The sequence below is a fragment of the Schistocerca cancellata genome, chromosome 1, assembly GCF_023864275.1.
Source record: "Schistocerca cancellata isolate TAMUIC-IGC-003103 chromosome 1, iqSchCanc2.1, whole genome shotgun sequence".
NCBI classification, from domain to species: Eukaryota; Metazoa; Arthropoda; class Insecta; order Orthoptera; family Acrididae; genus Schistocerca; species Schistocerca cancellata.
Window position 1 is genome coordinate 510806075 of NC_064626.1, and position 20743 is coordinate 510826817.

The window sequence follows — 20743 nt, forward strand, 5'->3', positions numbered from 1 at the left end:
TTCGAACCTGCGACCGTAGCGGTCGCGTGGTTCCAAACTGAAGCGCCTAGAATCGCTCGGCTACACCGGCCGGCGAAATCGGCCGTGCCCTTTCAAAGGAACCATCCCGGCATTTGCCTGGGGCGATTTAGGGAAATCACGGAAAACCTAAATCAGTATGGCTGAACGCGGGATTGAACCGTCGTCCTCCAGAATGCGAGTCCAGTGTGCTAACCACTGAGCCACCTCGCTCGGTCAACCTTAGGCTCGGGTTCGATACTTACCACTGTAAGCACTCCGTCTTCAGGCCACGAGTGGCCTACCGGGACCATCCGACCGCCGTGCCATCTTCGGTGGAGGATTCGGGTAGGAGAGGCGTGGGGTCAGCAAACCGCTCTCCCGGTCGTAGGATGGTATTCGTGACCGAAGCCGCTACAATTCGGTCGAGTAGCTCCTCAATTAGCATCACGAGGCTGAGTGCACCCCGAAAAATGGCAACAGCGCATGGCGTCCTGGATGGTCACCCATCCAAGTGCCGACCACGCCCGACAACACTTAACTTCGGTGATCTCACGGGAACCGGTGTATCCACTGCGGCAAGGCCGTTGCCTATACTTACTACTGTGGCATCTCCAAATTTTGTATCGCTCTCTTGTTCAGCTTTATGAAGCCAAACGAAGAGCAATTTTGGCTACAGCGTTTCGGGCGGGCCGCTTTAATTTGCGCATGCAACGACCTGCTTGGCTAACTCCCATGCTCATTAATTCTAAAATGGCGCAACGTATCCGATTCTTTTCTTAACAATCACGTTGAAGTGAAAAAAAGGTCATGGGATAGCGATATGCATGACGGTAATATCATATACACAAGGTGTAAAAGACCGGTGCATTGGCGGAGTTCTCATTTCTACTCAGGTGCTTCATGTGAAAAGGTTTCCGCCGTGATAATGGTCTCGGGACAGGGATTAACAGTCTTTGAACACGGAATGGTATTTGGAGCTAGGCGCATGGGACATTCCATTTCGAAAATCGTTAGGGAACTCAATATTTCGAGATCCACAATGTCAACAGCGTGTCGAGAGTACCAAATTTCTGGCATTGCCTCTGACCACGGATATCGCAGTGACTGACGGCCTCCACTTGACAACCGAAAGCAGTGGCGTTTGCGTAGAATTGTCAGTACTAACAGACATGCAACACTAAGTTGTCAGTGCTAACATACAAGCAACACTAAGTTGTCAGTGCCAAGAGACAAGCAACACTGAGTGGAATAACTGCAGAAATCAATGTGGGACGTACGACGAAGATATACGCTAGGACAGAGCGGCAAAATCGGGCGTTAATGGGCTTTAGCAGCAGGCGACCGACGCGAGTGCCTTCGCTAACAGCACGACATCGCCTGCAGCTCCTCTCCTCGGCTCGAGAACATATCGGTTGGACCCAGGAGACTTGAAAACCTTGGCCTGGTTGGATGAGTGCTGATTTCTGTTGGTAAGAGATAACTGTAGGGCTTGAGTGTGCCGCAGACTCCGCGAAGCCATTGACCCATGTTGGCAACAAAGCACTGTTCTAGCTCTTGGTGGCTGCATAATGATATGGGCTGTGTTTACAAGGAACAGGAAGGGTCCTCTGATCTAAATGAACCGATCAATGACGGGAAATGGTTATTTTCGGCAACTCGGAGACCATTTGCAGCCATTCATGGACTTCATGTTCCCAAACGACTATGCGCCATGTCACTGGGCCACAACTGTTCGCGATTGGTTGCAAGAACATTCGGGACAATCTGAGCGTACGAGTTGGCCGCCTAGATCACCCGACGTGAATCCCACCGAACATTTATGGGACATAACGGAGAAATCAGTCCACAAAATCCTGCACCGGCAACACTTTCGCAATTATGGACGGCTATAGTAGTAACATGGCTCAATACTGCTGCAGGGGACTTCCAAGGGCTTGTTGAGTCCATGCCACGTCGAGATGCTGCACTACGTCGGGCAAAAGGAGATCCTACACGATATTAGGAGGTGTCCCATGACTTTTGTCACCTCAGTGTGTTTCTCAGCACAACCTACCCTGTAACACCTTCACAAGCTTTTCAGACTGTTTGTGACTAAGCTGTATTTAACATGAAGAAACTAGATGTATCGTCTCAACATAGGGTTAACCATAACAATAAGAACACATTCTCTATAACGCATACTGCCAGGGGTGGCGGTGGGAACTTGACTTATATTAACAACATAGTTTTCAAAATAGAAGTACTGATGTGTAAATAGGGTGCAGAGCCGGAAAATATCTTTTACCACTCTATTACCAATATTAATGCATTTTCAATAACGTGCACTACCAAGCTGGGGTATTTCATGACCTCCACCAAAAAGTTAAAAATTCCAATTTCATAAGGTTTTGTTGACTTTTATTCACGATCTGCTGTTCAGAGATATTTCTGCGTAAGAAAGATCCTGATCAGGAAGTACTGAATATGACATTCATTGTGGAAAGTGACATCTACTACTAAAACTTAAATTTTTGGGAGAAGTTTAGCAGAAAAATTTAAAACATCTATAGAATCTGGCTGAAGAATTTATTAAAAACAATGAATATTTTTTCGTCGTTTTAAAATATAAAGTAATTGACTAGATCACAATATTTTCAACAGGTGTTTTTTTTCAGTATCCCCCACTCCCTTGGTATTGCGAGGAGAAACAGCATAAAATGCAGACGCTATGATGTGTTAATAATTTCCAAAGGAGATGGATGTCATTCTTCTAGCTATTAGTATGGCACTTTGACAAGCAGGAATATATAGGCTAGGTTCGTAACATAAAACTTTCTAGCAAAAATAATGACATTCTATAAAATAATAAACATATGCCCTTCAGCCAGATATTCGATCTTTTCTGAGATACTCCTGCGGCGCGTTGTCGAAGATTCAGTTGTTGCTAATGTGAGGTATTCAGCAAACACCATTGCTGGCCCACAGGAAGAATTTGTACCTTTGTACGAGATGGAGTCGTCCTATTATTATGACACTTTATGCATTTCAGTTAGTCAGAAAACTAAATCCGGCATAGGTCCCCGCGTGATCCTTCGGCTTTATCGTTTGGATTTTTTACTTTATTTTATTTTTATGGCACTTCGTGAATTTATTTCTTCTATTTGTATGTAAAAACGCTAGTCGCAATGAGGTTAGGACTCTTACTGGATTTCCCTGTATGTGACTCTGCTACTTAGTCTATTTGTAAGAGGACAGCAAGGGAAGATCATCCTCAATACAGCAATGCCCACTGGATCGTATATCATTCAAATTAAACTTATTGATGGCGACTGATTTTCCTCGGGTGCTACCGATAAAACGACAATAAATCAAGTTAATTAAAGGGAAATACGAATTATTTTAACAAACGTAGTGAAATGGCACTTTATTCGTTTCATTAACGGCTGAAAAGTAATTGAAACGCAAGGAAAACCAGTAGATTTTTAACTGCTGTTAGCGGAGCGAATGTTGGTAGCAGTTCGAAATGTATATCCTATGGACTGTGCTGGCTGTAGTGTATAGGCATGGCAGTCGTTAATGCAGACAATAACAAATATCAGATTTCTAAATCGCTGTTTCCGAATCGCAAGTCTTAATTTTGAAAATGCCTAACTCTTATTTCTGAAGTTTCTGGATCCATGAAATCTGAGCAGTGAGCATTTTATTAATGCCAACGCACAGTTGCCATAATTAATTGGGCTGATTAGTTTCGTCCCAACGTTTTAGTCGTTGCTGAATCGGAATGGGGCGCGGATTTATGTTTAGAAAAAAGAAAACCCTATTCCATCACCAACCACCGTGTGCTCCTTTCCGCTGAGAAACTGAATCATAGACAACATTTCATATACGGCGAGACTGTTACTCATAATCATTTTCACTCCCTACCTCACGTGGAGTCAGCAATAACAGATTGAGGAACTTCAAAAATGATTCAAATGGCTCTGAGCACTATGAGACTTAACATCTGAAGTCATCAGTCCCCTAGAACTTAGAACTACTTAAACCTAACTAACCTAAGGACATCACATACATCTATGCCCGAGGCAGGATTCGAACCTGCGACCGTAGCAGTCGCGCGGTGAGGAACTTCGACAACGCACTTACAAAGGTGTGTTCTTTTTTTTTTTTTTTTTTCGCTACTAGGTCAGACATCCACTTCATCGGTTTCGAACATTGCAATATCCCAGTTGTTTCTAGATTTATTCCAGTGAATTCCTTGTCTTCTTCATCTTATCGGTCTTCATACACACATATATAAGCATCTTTGTAGTTCTTCTCTACACCTCTGCAGGTCACGCTCAGTAATCGGACATTTAAGTTCTGCGCTGTACCATTGGCGGAATTCAAACCTGCGAGCTCCACTTCATGCCGGGTTGCGTAGCTCCAAGATGATGCCGAAGTGGAGGATCCGTGTACACTAATAACTAAGTGTAATTATATTTTGCAGCCGATCAGCGCTTACTTTTCAGACGCTCCTCGTAAAAGTGAAGAAAAGGAAATCACAAAATAAAGTAGAAAAAAAAAACTAATTATACCGTGCACTGAGAAGTTTTTTTGCCTACGGAGAGAAAATTCGCGCTTTGGCCGAGGGCAACAGACGGCGTCACAGTTGCTGAGGATTCCGTGGTGAGGAGTGTAGGACTTGAGTGGCATCCTGTGCGGGGCGTGCTGTCACCCCGCCTTTCAGTTATTACGTAATCTGAGTTTATCAAAGCGAGCTCCCCCGAGTTATAACACAATCTCTGGCTGTGTGTTTATCCATCCTTCTTCATCACCTCGCCCCTCTCTATTCCCCAGCTCCCAGCACCCCCCTTCACCTCTCACATCCCCCCTCGCGCCGAGCACAATCTCTGTCTGACAGAGATAAGGCCGCCAAGATGGCTGCCAGAAAGCTTTTCATCTCAGGAAATAGGTTTAGGGAAGGCAGGAGCTTTGTTCAGCGCCAGCCGGCTGCCTTCTTACAGGAGACCCCACGCGCCGCATCGCGGTTGCATCTTTATGGCTGGAAATTACCAGGACGGCACTGGCGATCCAATTTTTGTTTACGCTCGCTGGGTGTCCGTAGGAGCAGCAGCAGCAGCCGAAAGACAGGCGAGAGTCAACCCTAAAAGCCAGCTAAAAAAGAAAAGGAACCTTATCTGCAGCATTCACCGTGCGACAGTGCAATCCCTTTTATGCAGGGTGTATCATCATTAATACCGCAAATTAACTAAAGTGAAAGTCAGTAAATCATAACAGAAGCATAAAGGTTCACGTAAACCTGAGTTAATTCCGAATTAATTACAATTCGTGCTTATCTCCGTATGAAGTATTGTCGTAGTTGGTATAAATGTTTTTGTAATGTTAACTTCTCGATAAGCCAGTCACAGTGGCCGAGCGGTTCTAGGCGCTTCAGTCTCGAACCGCGCGACCGTTACGGTCGCAGGCTCGAATCCTGTCTTGGGCATGGATGTGTGTGATGTCCTTAGGTTAGTTAGGTTTAAGTAGTTCTAAGTTCTAGGGGACTGATGACCTCAGATGTTAAGTCCCATAGTGCTAGGAGCCATTTGAACTTCTCGATTAAGTCTCCGTCCAATAGGGACCAAAATTGCAGCCGTGACCTACCTTCACAAGTATTACAATATTACTTCAATAAATTACATGTTGTGATTCACTGTACACACGCGCCTGTTAAGCTTTCGAGTCCCTATTACATAAAAAAATAATTTTAAATTTATTCACAAAACTGACCTTAACCATCGAAGTAAGCAACGAATACGGAATGAAACTGACAAAAGTAAACAATCAGTTGTGTTAAGGAGATGATTTCACTTTGGGAGCAACGGGACATGCAATTTTCAACTGCCCATCCATCATTCCATGAGATATACGAGGGGTCTCTAATAAGTAACGCAATACGTTCTTTTGCTCGGCCAATCTCGGTTGGAGGAATACGGAATTTGTTATGGGACATCGTGGGATATTTCCATTCAACCACTAAGGTTCGTGAACTTCCGACAGGCGGTGGGACTATACGCAGTCTTCAAAACGGCTTCTGCGACGGAGGTCCGTTGCAAGCAGAGAACTGTCACTGAGTTTCTTTTGGCGAAAACCAGAGCATCTCGGATACTCATAGATCCCTGCAGGATGTCTACGGAGAGCTGGGATTGGACAAAAACTCGGTGAGTCGTTGGGTGAGGCGTCTCTCATCATCGCAACAAGGTCGCGCAGACGTGTCTCACGTCCCGCGTGCCAATCGGCCGCACACAGCTGTGACTCCTGCAGTATTGGAACGTGCGGACACTCTCGTTCGACATCACTGACGGATCACAAACACGTCGCTGCACAATTGGACATCTCTGTTCTTCCTATCCACCCTACAGCCAGGATTTCTCATCTTCCGAATTCCATTGTTTTGCCCAATGGTGTGATATCAGGCATGCATACAGGCCCTCCCAGTAAGGCGGCGTAAGGGCCGGCCGGTGTGGCCGTGCGGTTCTAGGCGCTTCAGTCTGGAACCGTGTGACCGCTACGGTCGCAGGTTCGAATCCTGCCTCGGGCATGGATGTGAGTGATGTCCTTAGGTTAGTTAGGTTTAAGTAGTTCTAAGTTCTAGGGGACTGATGACCACAGATGTAAAGTCCCATAGTGCTCAGAGCCATTTGAACCATTTTTTTTTTTTTTGACAAACACATACACCCATGCCCGAGGGAGGATTCGAACCTCCGCCGGGACCGGCTGCACAGTCCATGACTGCAGCGCTAGAGCGCTCGGCTAATCCCGCGCGGCGAAGCGCCTAGAACCGCTCGGCCACACCGGCCGGCTGCAATTCTTCAACCTTCGCGACGGAAGTTCTGTACACCTTAGAGCTGACATATCATAGAAAAATCCACAGAACTGAGGTGAGGTTAAAACAGATCCGTTACTTTTCGAAGCCGATATCATTAATGATTGTAAGAAAAATTTCCTATTTCCTAGTACTTGCTCAAACATAGCCTGAGGATCGTATCAATTGATTCTATTCTTCCAAAAATTCAACTAAGCTGATGAGGAAGCTATCTCTTTCACCATATTAAATCGATTTTGTTTTATTACCGAGGTTACTCAGGCATTCGTCGTGTGTTTTACTTCTGTTACTTTTACGTAAACAATGTTTTCGCCCACCGTATCTGCAAGGATCGTACCGAACCTACATCAACCTTCTATTGCATGACTTCTTTTTAGGATACCAATTTCAGTGAAAAAAAAGTCTGGCGTAGGATCTGGCAAAATTCTGTGTAAGATGTTGAACACAGAAATAATGATTTAATTTTGATTTATTTGGTATTTTAGATTAATTGCCATACGGTAACAAACCGGAAACATTCGTTGATAATTATTAATCGTTCAGTCATAGAGACATGGAAACAAAATCTGTACTATCATTTTACATACCTTAACAATTTAACTAGATGTGATGTAAGTGGCAGAAGTAATTCATTCTGGTTTCGAGTGTGTTTACGTATACACGACCTTCAGTAAATACACTGAAGAGCCAAAGAAACTGGTACACCTGTCTAATATCGTGTAGGCCCCTGCGAGCATGCGGAAGTGCCGCAACACTACGTTGAATGCACTCGACTAATGTCTGAAGTACTGTTGGAGGGAACTGACCCAGCAGGGGTGTCCATAAATCAGCAAGAGTACGAGGGGGTGGAGATCTCTTTTCTGAACAGCACTTTGCAAAGCATCCCAGGTATGCTCAATAATGTTCATGTCTGCGAGTTTGGTGGCCAGCAGAAGCGTTTAAACTCAGAAGACTGAACAATGGACATCAATGGAAGCAGGTGATCAGACAGGATGCTTACGTACTTGTCACCCGTCAGATATGTAAGTAGACGTATCAACGGTCCCATGTCACTCCAACTGCACATTCCCCACACCATTACAGAACCTCCACTAGTTTGAACAGTCCCCTGCCAACATGCAGGGTCCTTGGATTCATCAGGTTGTCTCCATATTCGCACACGTCCATTCGCTCGATACAATTTGAAACAAGACTCGTCCTAGTATGCAACATGTGTCCATTCGCCAACTGTCCAACGTCGGTACGATGATGTTTTGTTGAATGGTTCACACACTGACACTTGTTCGTGGCCCAGCATTGAAATCTGCAGCAATTTGCGAAAGGGTTGCACTTCTGTCACGCTGAACGATTCTCTGTCGTCGTTAGTCCCGTTCTTGCAGGATCTTTTTTCCGGGGCAGCGATGTCGGAGATTTGATGTTTTATCGGATTCCTAGTATTCATGGTATACTCGTGCAATGGTCGTACGGGAAAATCCCCATTTCGTCGCTACCTCGGAGGCGCTGTGTCCCATCTCTCGTGCGCCGATTATAACACCACGTTCCATCTCACTTAAATTTGATAATCTGCCATTGTAGCAGCATTAACCCATCTTACAACTGTGGCAGACACTTGACTTATGTAGTCGTTGCCGGGCGCAGTGCCTTATTCTCCCTGTTTACATATATTTGTATTTGAATACGCATACCTATACCAATTTCTTTGGCGCTTCAGTGTGTTATCGATTCTGAACTACTTATGCCAACGTAATGACGCTAAACACGCATCATGCAGATATGAGCAGTTTCTTAACATTACACATAAATTTATGGTTTGTTGCCATATGGCAACACCATTCAATAAAGGGTTATACGATAGATTAAACCCTAGTTAAATCGGTAATAAAGACATTAAGTCACTCAACGGATTGAACGCTTGGGATTCTGTATGACCTTACGATACCAACCATTGCTTTATGGATTCATTTCTCGTACTAAGGGGCAATGTATTATTCGGATACTCTTACTATCAGGGAGGTCTCTTCAGGAATGTAATTTCATAATCATTTAATATACATGGCATAATTAATAGGAGTGAAGAGCGTGTAAAAGCTGAATGAACTAGGAATCAGTCCTGGCAATTGAACATTTATTACACACAGAATACCCTCTTCACATCGAAAAGACTCATCACGTCACGAACAAACGTAAAATCAGCGACAAGGAAGTGTTTATCTGACAAACCCCTTCACAGTCTCTGGAAACAATTGTGTGTATTAATTTTTACTGGGTCTTAGCTGCAACGGAAGGATTTTTTCTCTACGGAAGCCTGAAGTACACATTTGTAAATGTTCAACCTTTTCGCCATGCACAAGTGCTGCCTATTGTTGGGCATCACTATGAAAATATCAGCAAGTCAACGGAATAGTACACAGCAGCTCGAGATCACCAGAATAGACAGATGTGGTTAATTCGCTATATTCCACTGTATAATTACATACTGTTATTTTCCACGGTAATTATTGAATATTATTTTGCTGTTTATTACAATAGACAATAATTCGTAATTAGTTATTTTAGTCCATAAAATGAAGCAAAGTGTACTAAGTATGTATATATGGTTCTCGGGCGAGACGTCAGATGTCATAGTGAAAACTCCACAATATTTCATCAGCGCAACTGGCCGACATCTTCAGGTGCGACGAACGCACTGCTAAGGCAGGACCAGAGCCCCCTATTAATGCCAGTATGTTTTGAAAACGGATACGTATTGTTCTATAAATCTTGCATCTTAAATCATTTAAAAAATTATCTAAGAGCATTACCGCCTAAAGTTTTTCTTTCTCCAGAAAAATTCAGGTCTGAAAGTGTTAATTAAGTGAACAGCACGTTCTGTGGGATTTGATGCTTTGGAAACTGGTAAATAGAAAAGCGTCGATTCGTCTCAAATAATCAATCACACAAAAGTAGGAAAAATACTAAGTTCATCACACCTTGCAAAACCTAATTATTTCAATTAAATATGAACGGGGGAGCTGTTATCATGCGTATAAGGCTTAGCATCATGCAATTAAAAAGGGAGCCTACGGGTATACAGGGGAAGAACAGAGACACTCCGCGAAGTAAAAGACATTAATTACAACAAAATCGGTTTACTGAGAATCGTAAGCACGCATATAGGGATTCGTTAGGTTCAGTGAGTTATGCGTTCTCTATTAGAAATGATCTTTGACTATAGAACCCAGATTCGGAAACACGTGGTGACAGTGCAGCATGAAGGATGAGTTCAAATTAGCGGGCGTATAATATGGTGACAAGAAACTAAAAGGACAGCGCTTGAATATAATGGAGCAGGATCGCTGAAGGAGAAATGATGAAAGAATAATAAGTGAAAATTTGAACTACAATGGGATGGTACGGTGAACTATCATTCATGATGCACACAAAAAATCCTCTATGCAGATACAAATTCATTCACGTTTCACGCCACTACAAATTCACATTCTGCGAAAAATGGCACTGAAGAATCAAATCGAAACATTAAACATTAAACTTAGTGGCAACTAACGTATTAAGCCCACGTGGTCGGTAACGGACTAAGGACAAAGGTTATCTGCAGGATGGTACCTAAAACGCGTTTTAACTAGATTGAGAGTGCAAGTCTCACTAAAAGCACTTATAATTACTAGCTCGACATGAAAGCTTTGATTTACTCACAAAGTATTGATAGTCACCAGCTCGACATGAAAGCGTTGATTTACTCAGTCTACCAGCATCTTAATCTGTTTAAAGTAACCTGACTTTGACTATGTCATGCTTCAGAGGAACGAGCATTCTCACACCAGGAGAACGACCGAAAAAATGGGATTCAAAAACGCAGCCTCCAGGCGTCCTTTGAAAACGGAGACCCATTTCTTGCAAGGAGGGGAATGGCGCTGCTCGGCTAGCCAATAGAGTGGACACGAAAAAGCGGAAAGGCTCCGTATTTGGAGCTTGTTGTGTTAGAGATCGGAAATATTTCAGTTGGTATTGCTATGCTCTGAACCAAGGACACTCGTCTGATGTACCCCGCTAAAGTTTAAAAAAAAATCTCATCCACGCATCCACATAGTACAGACAGATTTTCTGGCGTGGTAATAGACAACGGAAGGGTTTCTGATCTCAAATGAGACAAAACAGAGCCATTCCATTGTCTCCTTTTCCAAATATCTCTACAACTTCAATTAGACAGCGGAATTAGAAGTTAAATTATCGAAGGGAGCGAAAACACACAGGAGCCTTCAAAATGATCTTGGTCCATAATTTACGGGACTTGCGTGACTTGTGCGCGTGTAGCTGGTGCCACACACTTCCGGTAACCTAAAAAGGACTTGCCGAATCCATGCATGCAGAATGGCCGGTGTATTGTGTCCCAAAAGCGGAACGGTGGCCTCATTTCCAGTTCCTGACTTAGATTACCAGATAAAGAAATTCATATTTTAGAATCCTTTCGTTCCATATCATTAGGCAATAAGTATATGCGATAACTATTATTATCGCATTGCTGCTGCCGTATTCGTTAATAGAGATTCTAGATCAAGAAGTGTGTTCGTATCGTGAATTATAATTTAAGTATCAGCCTCTGAACGGCGTGAGATATCCAGTCATCTATAGGGCAACAAAGCTGTTGCCAGACTTGGAACAAAAGGAAAACAAGCATGAAAAAGAAACGAAGAAGAAACGAATATTTTCTGTGGTTTCATGTAATAAATATTTACGTCTAATTTATTGTAAATGTGGGATTCATAAGTACCATGAACGCACATGTCCTGTTGTAAGATGAGCTGCACTGGCAGCAAAACGTCCAGTGCCCCATCATACATATACTAAATTCCCCAGTCGTGGGTTATCGGTGAAATTTGAGCTCGATTAATCAGAGATTTAATCTAAAAGCTTACATTTAAAATATGTTGGTATTGCGATAGCCTATTGCAGTGCCTGTGTTGTTAAGAACAATGATGCAACGTGCCTTTGGATATGCATGCATGTCCGAAGGAACAGGCACTGCGGTGACTGCAGCCGTTGTGAAATACACGAAACGTATTAACAGTTGTGAGTACGGACAACCGTCAGCTGTGTAAGTCAATAAGTAAGTGAAAATGTGTGTCGGAGAGGGACATGATCCCAGATTTCCCGCCGTACCCGAGCGATCACCTTAACCGATTTGGCTACCCGTGCACGAATCATGACCACACCCAAACTTTCATATCCTGTACTCGTACGCACTCTATGAAATTCCCGTACAGGGGAGGACATTTTAATTGAAAGTCGCTGCCTGGTAACGACGAACAATACGGTATTGCAGTGCCTGTGATGTTAAGAAGAACGATGCACTGTTCCTCCGAAGGAACATTGCATCAATATTCTTAACACCAAAGGTGCTGCAATATCGTATTTATCCATCGATACGAGGTGGCAACTATCAATTAAACTGCCCTCCCCTGTACAGGGACTACAAAACTTGTATACGAGTATAGGTTGTGACGCAGGAACGACGAAGACGGTGGCTGCTCGTACCACAAATTCGCAGCTTCTCGCAGATCCCACTTTCTCGGGCCCATGTTTACGGAAATGATTTTACTTCTGTTATCGTGTACTTGCAGCCGCGTCAGCTTTTGCTGTTGATTAAAATGCAGCATTCATGTGTCTCATTTTCATACGCCAGGTAAAGCTTCGTTCGCCCATTTGTTTTAGTAATGCTCGCATCCCTTTGACTTTGTCCCGAAATTAAGAGGGACACTAGACGTACTAATATTATATACAAGTGTCTCTACCCGTCCTCTGTCATAGAGGTAGCATACACTAAAAAATTCGATCATCCACTGAACTGATGTAATATTTAAATAATTTTATTGCTCATCCCCAGAATCAGTTTTTAGTTGAGACACTTCATCTACAGACGTCTGTAGTATTACTAGCGTATTGCCTTTTTTTGCCCGTGGTATCCTGTAGTCAAAAAAAAATTTCGTAATAAGTAAGAAGATCAGAGTTGTTCACAAGATAACTACCCAAGAACAGTTGTATGATGTGACGTGTTTAATATACACGCAATCTAAGAAGAATCGATAGGTGGCATGCAGAAGTAGCTGAATCGATATAAATCGAATACCTTGAAACATATAGATTTCTTTCCCGAATTATAAGTTCCAGCCTTGCAGTAATACTTCGTTAACTCCACATGACATTTCCGCTTTCGTGGATGTAATCATGAAAAACGTAATTCTCCGCTAGCTACATCTACATCTACATTTATACTCCGCAAGCCACCCAACGGTGTGTGGCGGAGGGCACTTTACGTGCCACTGTCATTATCTCCCTTTCCTGTTCCAGTCGCGTATGGTTCGCGGGAAGAACGACTGTCTGAAAGCCTCTGTGCGCGCTCTAATCTCTCTAATTTTACATTCGTGATCTCCTCGGGAGGTATAAGTAGGGGGAAGCAATATATTCGATACCTCATCCAGAAACGCACCCTCTCGAAACCTGGCGAGCAAGCTACACCGCGATGCAGAGCGCCTCTCTTGCAGAGTCTGCCACTTGAGTTTGTTAAACATCTCCGTAACGCTATCACGGTTACCAAATAACCCTGTGACGAAACGCGCCGCTCTTCTTTGGATCTTCTCTATCTCCTCCGTCAACCCGATCTGGTACGGATCCCACACTGATGAGCAATACTCAAGTATAGGTCGAACGAGTGTTTTGTAAGCCACCTCCTTTGTTGATGGACTACATTTTCTAAGGACTCTCCCAATGAATCTCAACCTGGTACCCGCCTTAACAACAATTAATTTTATATGATCATTCCACTTCAAATCGTTCCGCACGCATACTCCCAGATATTTTACAGAAGTAACTGCTACCAGTGTTTGTTCCGCTATCATATAATCATACAATAAAGGATCCTTCTTTCTATGTATTCGCAATACATTACATTTGTCTATGTTAAGGGTCAGTTGCCACTCCCTGCACCAAGTGCCTATCCGCTGCAGATCTTCCTGCATTTCGCTACAATTTTCTAATGCTGCAACTTCTCTGTATACTACAGCATCATCCGCGAAAAGCCGCATGGAACTTCCGACACTATCTACTAGGTCATTTATATATATTGTGAAAAGCAATGGTCCCATAACACTCCCCTGTGGCACGCCAGAGGTTACTTTAACGTCTGTAGATGTCTCTCCATTGAGAACAACATGCTGTGTTCTGTTTGCTAAAAACTCTTCAATCCAGCCACACAGCTGGTCTGATATTCCGTAGGCTCTTACTTTGTTTATCAGACGACAGTGCGGAACTGTATCGAACGCCTTCCGGAAGTCAAGGAAAATGGCATCTACCTGGGAGCCTGTATCTAATATTTTCTGGGTTTCATGAACAAATAATGCGAGTTGGGTTTCACACGATCGCTGTTTCCGGAATCCATGTTGATTCCTACATAGTAGATTCTGAGTTTCCAAAAACGACATGATACTCGAGCAAAAGACATGTTCTAAAATTCTACAACAGATCGACGTCAGAGAGATAGGTCTATAGTTTTGCGCATCTGCTCGACGACCCTTCTTGAAGACTGGGACTACCTGTGCTCTTTTCCAATCATTTGGAACCTTCTGTTCCTCTAGAGACTTGCGGTACACGGCTGTTAGAAGGGGGGCAAGTTCTTTCGCGTACTCTGTGTAGAATCGAATTGGTATCCCGTCAGGTCCAGTGGACTTTCCTCTGTTGAGTGATTCCAGTTGCTTTTCTATTCCTTGGACACTTATTTCAATGTCAGCCATTTTTTCGTTGGTGCGAGGATTTAGAGAAGGAACTGCAGTGCGGTCTTCCTCTGTGAAACAGCTTTGGAAAAAGGTGTTTAGTATGTCAGCTTTACGCTTGTCATCCTCTGTTTCAATGCCATCATCATCCCAGAGTGTCTGGACATGATGTTTCGAGCCACTTACTGATTTAACGTAAGACCAGAACTTTCTAGGATTTTCTGTCAAGTCGGTACCTAGTATTTTACTTTCGAATTCACTGAACGCTTCACGCATAGCCCTCCTTACGCTAACTTTGACATCGTTTAGCTTCTGTTTGTCTGAGAGGTTTTGGCTGCGTTTAAACTTGGAGTGAAGCTCTCTTTGCTTTCGCAGTAGTTTCCTAACTTTGTTGTTGTACCACGGTGGGTTTTTCCCGTCCCTCACAGTTTTGCTCGGCACGTACCTGTCTAAAACGCATTTAACGATTGCCTTGAACTTTTTCCATAAACACTCAACATTGTCAGTGTCGGAACAGAAATTTTCGTTTTGATCTGTTAGGTAGTCTGAAATCTGCCTTCTATTACTCTTGCTAAACAGATAAACCTTCCTCCCTTTTTTTATATTCCTATTAACTTCCATATTCAGGGATGCTGCAACGGCCTTATGATCACTGATTCCCTGTTCTGCACTTACAGAGTCGAAAAGTTCGGGTCTGTTTGTTATCAGTAGGTCCAAGATGTTATCTCCACGAGTCGGTTCTCTGTTTAATTGCTCGAGGTAATTTTCGGATAGTGCACTCAGTATAATGTCACTCGATGCTCTGTCCCTACCACCCGTCCTAAACATCTGAGTGTCCCAGTCTATATCTGGTAAATTGAAATCTCCACCTAAGACCATAACATGCTGAGAAAATTTATGTGAAATGTATTCCAAATTTTCTCTCAGTTGTTCTGCCACTAATGCTGCTGAGTCGGGGGGTCGGTAAAAGGAGCCAATTATTAACCTTGCTCGGTTGTTGAGTGTAACCTCCACCCATAATAATTCACAGGAACTATCCACTTCTACTTCACTACAGGATAAACTACTACTAACAGCGACGAACACTCCGCCACCGGTTGCATGCAATCTATCCTTTCTAAACACCGTCTGTGCCTTTGTAAAAATTTCGGCAGAATTTATCTCTGGCTTCAGCCAGCTTTCTGTACCTATAACGATTTCAGCTTCGGTGCTTTCTATCAGCGCTTGAAGTTCCGGTACTTTACCAACGCAGCTTCGACAGTTTACAATTACAATACCGATTGCTGCTTGGTCCCCGCATGTCCTGACTTTGCCCCGCACCTGTTGAGGCTGTTGCCCTTTCTGCACTTGCCCGAGGCCATCTAACCTAAAAAACCGCCCAGCCCACGCCACACAACCCCTGCTACCCGTGTAGCCGCTTGTTGCGTGTAGTGGACTCCTGACCTATCCAGCGGAACCCGAAACCCCACCACCCTATGGCGCAAGTCGAGGAATCTGCAGCCCACATGGTCGCAGAACCGTCTCAACCTCTGATTCAGACCCTCCACTCGGCTCTGTACCAAAGGTCCGCAGTCAGCCCTGTCGACGATGCTGCAGATGGTGAGCTCTGCTTTCATCCCGCTAGCGAGACTGGCAGTCTTCACCAAATCAGATAGCCGCCGGAAGCCAGAGAGGATTTCCTCCGATCCATAGCGACACACATCATTGGTGCCGACATGAGCGACCACCTGCAGATGGGTGCACCCTGTACCTAACGTTGACAACGACTAGAAAGTATTAAGTGCCAGGCAAAATGCTTCAGTTTCTATCGATTCAGCTACTCCTATCACTCCTATCACCCACCACCCAAAAAGTGTGCGTACAATACATCGAAACCAAACTAATTTCACCGAGTGAGGTGGCGCAGTGGTTAGACACTGGACTCGCATTCGGGAGTACGACGGTTTAATCCCGCGTCCGGCCATCCTGATTTAGGTTTTCCGTGATTTCTCTAAATCGCTCCAGGCAAATGTCGGGATGGTTCCTTTGAAAGGACCCGCCGACTTCCTTCCCCATCCTTCCCTAATCCGATGAGACCGATGACCCCTCTGTCTGGTCTCCTTCCCCAAACAACCCAACCCCAAACTAATTTCTACTGCATGTCTACAAGTATTTTGGCTAAAATTAGGACGTCAAATCACATCATTGTTCTAGACTGCTCATATATAGCACCCATTATGATTTTCTTTCCGTTAAATAAAACCATTTGAATAACATATATACGAGAAACCGTCGTTCATACCTTTCTAAATTCATAGACTGACGTGACAAAAGTCATGTGTCGAACGTCCTTTTGCCCGGCGCAGTGAGGCAGTCTGACGTGGCACGGACTCAAAAAGTCTATGGATGTCCCCTGAACAAATATTGCTGCATGTTGCCGTTATAGCCGTCCAAATTGCGAAAGTGTTGCCGGTGCAGGACGTTGTGCTCAAACTGCTCCCTCGATTATGCCCATAAATGTTCGGTAGGATTCACGTCGGGCGACCTGAGCGGCCAAATCATTCACTCGAATTGTCTAGAATGTTTTTCACACCAGTCGCGAACATTTGTGGTCAGGGAGACATGACATCGTTGTTCGGGAACGTGAAGTCTATGAATGGCTGCAAATGGTCTCCAAGTAGCCGAACATAACCATTCCTAGTCCATTGTAGGTTCGTTTGGACCAGAGGACACAGTTCATTCCATGTATACAAGGCCCAGAGCTTTATGGAGCCACAACTGTTCGTACAGTGCCTTGTCGACAACTTGGTTCCGTGGCTTCGTAGGGTCTGCGCCACACTCCAACCCTCCCATCAGCTGTTACCAACTGCAATCGGGACTCATCTGACCAGGCCGCGGTTTTCCAATCGACTAGGGTCCAACCGATATGCTCACGAGCCCAATGAGAGGCGCTACAGGTGCTGTTACCAAAGGCAGTCACGTTGGTCGTCTGCTGCCATAGCCCATTAACGCCATATTTTGCTGCATTGTCCTAACGGATACGTTCGTGTTTGATTTCTGCGATCATTTCAGACAGTGTTACTTGTCTGTTGGCACTGTCAACTCTACACAAGCGCCACTGATCTCGATCGTTAAGTGACGGCTGTCGGTCACTATTTTGTCCGTGGTGAGTGTTAATGCCTGAAATTTTGTATTCTCGGCACACTCTTGACACTATGAATCTGGGAATATTGAATTCCCTAATGATTTCCGAAATGGAATGTCCCATGCGTCTAGCTCCAACTACCATTCCGCGTTCAAAGGCTGTTAATTCCCGTCGCGAGGCCATAATCACTTCAGAAACCTTTTCATATAAATCATCTGACTACAGACAATAGCTCCGGCAATGCATTATCCTTTTATTCATTTGTAGCGGCACTACCACCAACAGTATATGTGCATATCGCTATCCCATCAGTGTACATTGTATGCAGGTAAGGGTGATCTGTCTCAGTTAGAAACCGGTAATAGTGGCGAATACTCAAATAAATGAAATATTATTTCAACTGGGTGACTAGCAGCTGTCTTAATAGCACGGTATCTTATTGGACACTGATGCAGATTTTGTCACAGAATTGACGATTTACTTACTGTATTTTATCTTTTACATTTCGTTTCTAGAACAATTGCAGTAAATTTCCTCCTTTGTGTTTTTCTTTATTATTTTACGAGACAGCAGAATCCACTTTGAGTGAGTCTTTCCTCAACGTGGTTTTTGTTTTTGTGGTCAGATGGTGTTTGTCGTTCGATTCCTTACAGGAGTCACAATTTCACCTTAATCGAAAAGGGGAGGGGGGCGGGGGAGGGAAGGAGGAGATATGTTCTCTTCATTTGTACGTGAATCGCGTGAACTCTATTCTGCGTCTTTTCGTAGTTTAAGTATTTGTGTTTCTGTTTCAAAATTGGAGACGGGGACCTAGCCAGGCAAAATTTGAGAAATTTAGGTGAATTTTAGAGTAGTAATGTAAGATATCTTCTAAATAATAGACTGATGACGAACTAATGTTCGCAAGTGTCAGCGACATGCTTTAACTGTTAATAAACTGTACATATCATAAGTAAATATTTATTGTGCAACTGATATCACCATTGTAAACAACCTCTCAGATGGCAGAGCACTTGCCCGCGAAAGGCAAAGGTCCCGAGTTCGAGTCTCGGTCGGGCACACAGTTTTAATTTGCCAGGAAGTTTCATATCAGCGCACACTCCGCTGCAGAGTGAAAATCTCATTCTGGAACCTTAATTTCATTATAAAGCCATATGTTCTTGATCGTCGATCACAGTGGCAGAAACTAAAGATATTCCAGAGCCCACAGATAAATCTTAAATTGCCTTTCGTGGGGAGGGGGGGCGGTGCAATATTACCGTTTTCCGACCGTGATCAGGAAAACTCAACCGCAATGTTTTCCCATTAATATCAACACTGTCTCACATCAGAAGACCAAAAATCTTACAAATGAATCAGGAATTTTTTAAGAGATTGTAAACTGCAACATAATTATCGCTACTACGCGACCAATCGTCAAATGTACCATCAATGTAATGTAACACTGTCTGTATGTTATGAACGCCAGGCCCCATTTAATATAAGTGCTAATTCTTTTTTATTCTTTTTTTAAATGTCTCATTCGGATGAGTTAAGACACATGATAACAAACCATCTCTTTTAAAGTTTTAAATTACGAGAATCACTTTTACCTGCAGCCATGCCGATTAACAGATTCCTACCAACTCGTCGAAAATTTAATGACTCGTCATCCCATCTTCGCGCACGAGGCTTCTGTTTTCAACGCACTGTTCATATTCTCAAGACACGATGCACCCTTAGTCTCGAAAATAAGTAGAAGTATGTACTGGACCTGTGCCAAACTTGCGGATGGGTGAAAAGTTAGCAACGTAAATATGAGCTGTGGAAACACCTTTTCTGGATAATCTACGAAAAATTTTCGAATCGTCACATATGTAGCACCTCTTGCGTAAATATATATTAACTAAACGGGATTTGTTAGGATATTATGTCGTACATATTTAAATTTCTGCGTGGCGTCTTTTATTTGCCTACAAATAACGTAACGATAACTTTTACCAAAAGCTATTCTGTCACTGATTTCGCCACCACAAGTACTCAACTTCTCTTGTTGGAACCTGCTACCCGTATTTTGCATATTTGTCTTAAAGTACCATTTTCAGCTCACGAAATGGCAAGTTTTATGATTTATAGTTGTAGTTATACTTCTTGGTTACGTTTCAGTAGCAAAGATATGCATGTAATATATGCCCATGTCCTTTAGTCGGCCAGACGCCTGTTAAAGTTTTACCCTGGATCTACACACATTTCTTAGAAATGTTACGAATGCTGAAACTATTTTATTACTCTCCGATTCATTTGTTTAACGAAAACAAAGGACTGTGTGTAAATTCCGCTTGTATTCGAGGATTTCATGTACATATGATGCGTTATGAGCGTAATTCTACGTTACACTACAAGTACTGACTAGTGACAAGTAGTACATATTGTCGGCCACTAACAGAGATAGGACTGCTATGGCGTACAAACGATTCGATTTGATGACTGCTTTACTTAAGATACGCCAGGTGTAGATAAGGTATAATTGCTGCAGGTCTCCTGCCATGAAATCTTGGCACACGTTGTAACTATCTGTGATTCTGATATCCACTTCATTATTAGTTTTACATTAATTTCTTTCTAAAAGTTACAAATGAAGCCGATTTAACTTTCTTCAATTAACTTAAATATTTGTTAATCATTGTGATTTTTCTGGTAATGATATGTTACAAATGACTAATAATAACAGTGGACAACCGTAGGCAACACGATAAGGCAGCAGTTCATCAAACTGCGAAACTTTCTCTACTTTTTTTTCGCTTTGGGTAAAGAGGTTCGTATGGGTAGGCATTAACTGTTCGCTTTCTTATTGTTTGTTACTTCACACAATTAATTTTTCTTGTGAACTACGCATTTGTTCGTTGTCTCCATTGATTATAGAATGACACACAACCTGCGACGTTTGCGTAATTTTTTCTTTCAGTTTTTGCATTTTCCGCCGTCGATACATCCTATAAAATACAACGGATCTCAAAACACACTAATGTAATT

The 20743-nt window shown here is 43.2% G+C and overlaps 1 pseudogene; it reads right to left on the reverse strand.

The window, feature by feature from the left end:
- Positions 1-471: 471 nt before the first annotated feature.
- Positions 472-589, reverse strand: LOC126103593 (5S ribosomal RNA; annotated as a pseudogene).
- Between the last annotated feature and the right edge of the window lie 20154 nt (positions 590-20743).